At 40.5% G+C, this 3,279-nt stretch overlaps 1 pseudogene; it reads right to left on the reverse strand.

Annotated features, from left to right (window-relative positions):
• Positions 1 to 443: 443 nt before the first annotated feature.
• On the reverse strand, positions 444 to 562 carry LOC133364608 (5S ribosomal RNA; annotated as a pseudogene).
• Between the last annotated feature and the right edge of the window lie 2,717 nt (positions 563 to 3,279).

Raw genomic sequence — 3,279 nt, forward strand, 5'->3', positions numbered from 1 at the left:
AATAGAGATAAATTAAAGCATACAAGATCAAATGTGCTAAAAACACACTTGAAGCAACTGAGCCATTTTGCCCTCTGAGCAATTCTGGGAGAAAAGATAGATCCTCAAAGGTTTGATCTGATTTTAATCTAGGTTCCCTGAGGGCCAAAATGATATTAATCACATAAATATGTGTGGAGGGGCTCTGAATGTGTATATTGGTAAATGGATAGTGTTCTTACCCATCCATCTCAGTTCCAATGGAGTCCAGACAGTATGACAAGTTGTGGGTTCAGGTCCATGGATAGCTCCAAATGAGTTATTTCCTCTGATAGAGGCTTTGTTGTTGTTATATGCCTTCAAGTGTATTACGACTTATAGCGACCTTGAGAATCTTTTGGATATATTCATAGGGCTTTCATGGTAAGAGGTATTCAGAGGTGGTTTACCATTGCCTTCCTCTAAGCCTACAGCACCTGGTATTCCCAGGTGGTCTCCCATCCAAGTACTAACCAGGCCTGGCCCTGCTTTGCTTCTGAGATCAGATGAGATTGGGTGTGTTCAGGGTAGAATGGCCATGATAGAGGCTTTAGGTGAACAGAATTGAACTTTTGAATTGGGAAGCCATGTGCAAAGAGATATGTTACCATCACAATCACACTAAAAACAAAGAAAACCAAATATATTTCCCAAGGGTTGAGGTGTGTACACATGCACCTCAGTGGGGGGCATGCTGCTTTGACTAGTCAAAAAACACATAGACTTTTAAAAAACAAACAAACTTGCCCCCAGCAACTGTAGCCATACCATTAAATGAAGGCCAAAATGAAAAAAGTCCCCTGCTCAATACTAGATACCTCCACCCACATTCAGGTTGCAAAAAACCCAAACAAAATAACCACACCTTCTTGGGAACCAAAATATTTCAATTCCCAGCAGTGAAAACCTCCATTCTCCCATTTCAAAAATCACTTTCCCAGCAGAGCAATCACTACCAGTAGTAATAACCACAGCATGCTGAAAATTCAGAACAGTAATTAATTGAACTTAATATCAGTAGATATAAAGCCTGGACACCTTAACTGATAACACTGAACGTTCAGTTCAACAACAGCCTCATTTTAATATCCAGACCCTCAATCTATTTCTTGTCTCCTGGAGAATTCAATACTTAAAGGTGGCCAGAAACTAACAAATGTCATGGTCTCCATCAGTCGTTAGCTCTGCAGACATAATGGAAACAATAATCATGTTCAGTACAAAGACTAAAGTCTCCAAACAGAAGGAGGTATGATACATTATACAATTTCTATTGATGAGTTTAACTAAGGACCCAGAACCCACTTCACTAGACATGCAGATAACGAAGAGGCAGTAATCGCCCAGAACAATTTATAGGTTGAGATGGAAGAAAATTAGTAAATACAACCCATGTGTGGGAGGGACTCAAGTCAGCCTTTGTTGGAGTAAGATTTGTGTAGCCTAGTTCTAGAAATAACTGTTTGTGAACAGTGAGGGATCCTCAACCTTATTTACTCTTTGGACAATTTATGTACTTGCTTGATGATAACCATCTTTAAGTGGTGTATAAGTAACTCAATAATAATAAAAAATCAACCTATAAAACCAGAATAGAGTTAAAATGCCTGCTGGAAAAATGCTGGGCCACTGGGCACATTTGGAATTTTGAGGAAGTGCCATGAGCTGTTGTGGGGGCAGGTAAAAGAGGCCAAGTCAATACAAGCAGGGTGGAGAGAGCAAATAATGTCTTGGACATTGTGGAGTTTTGCGGGAATATTTACCGAGACCTTTTGTAGGTGCAATAGGAGGGACTGGTGGGCACAATGCCATCCACAGGCACCATGTTGGTGACCCCCTAGTGTACAAATACAAACCTACTTCCAATAAGTGGGGAGGACTGGAGTGGATGAGAAACACCTGGGAGGCTGCTGCCTGAAATTCAAGTTGTTTGCTCATACCCCTCAGCTGATTCCTCTTCTATAAACAAGGTCAGAACACCTGCAGTTGTTGATGGCATACACAAAGTTCATCCCTATGCAGCTCAGTGCTGGGCAATGAGTTGTTTTCACATGATCAGCTGAGTCCACAGCAGCATTAATGAAAATCAGCAGAAGCTCATAAAAAGCTGTAACTGTATCACAATCCAATGGTCTCTGGAATAAGCTCCAACTGTAGTTGACATCTTAATTACAAGGAGTTTAGCCAAATGGTTTGTGTAGATTAGTCTTGTTAGGATGGTATTATTATTGTTGTTGTTACTGTTATTATTAATTGTTTTGTTGTTGTTTTGGGGGCATTATGGTTCTTAAAGGGAGATTGTTTTATTTTTATTTGATTGACTGGGATCCTCCCCATGAGAGCATGTGTTGCTCCCTGTAAGAGGAGATGGGGAGGACATAGCTGAAAGGTATGGAAAGGCTGCTCTTCCAAGTGAGAGAGGGGGTTTAAATGTGTGGTTTCTTTGTTTTTTCTGCTATTATTGGATTATACTTATTAAGCACACTTATTTTTCTGTATATGATTATTGGTTGTTATATGTGTAAGTGTTTTAATGAAGTGAGAACTGAGTGGATGGAGTGATGTGGTGGGTACAAGGGGATTGTGATTGGATATACAGGGGTTATGTGTAAGTTACTTTTGTGAAGTGTGAATGCATTGTGAATTATTTTAATCTTTGTGTTATTACAAGTGAGGTTTTTAGGTCAACATTTATTTCTATTGAAACATAAAGCAGTGTAAGTTAAACAAGTTAATACAAGTTAATTATAATAACTGAGCCTTTGAGTCTTTTCTTCCAGTCTACCTTTACCAAGCTTCACCCTCATGTCATGAAGATTATGGTTCTTCTTAGAGCCAGTCTCCTGGCCTGAAGATGAGCGTCTCCATCTTTCTGTGGCCTTGCACCTGGCACACTTGGGGCCCCATTGGACAGATGTGGTAGTACAGGTAGCTCCACCCACTTTTGCCTGTGGCCCCACCCACCACTGGCATGTGGCTCTTGGAAGCTTACCCAGAAAGGAATACAGCCCTTAGGCTGAAAAAATGTCTACGCTCCATGCTAGATGTATAAACCCTTGTCATAAACAGGGTAGCTGGGTGCGTTGCAACTAATTTTGCAAAAAAAGTGTTTGATTTGTCATTTTATATGTTATTACATTTATATCCCACCTTTCCTCAAAGCAGCTCCAGGTAGTGTACACACATCTCCCACTCTCCATTCTATCCTCACAACAACCCTGTGAGGTACACTGAGAGACAGTGACTGGCCCAAGGTCATTC

This window comes from Rhineura floridana, chromosome 9 (genome assembly GCF_030035675.1).
Source record: "Rhineura floridana isolate rRhiFlo1 chromosome 9, rRhiFlo1.hap2, whole genome shotgun sequence".
Lineage (NCBI taxonomy): Eukaryota > Metazoa > Chordata > Lepidosauria > Squamata > Rhineuridae > Rhineura > Rhineura floridana.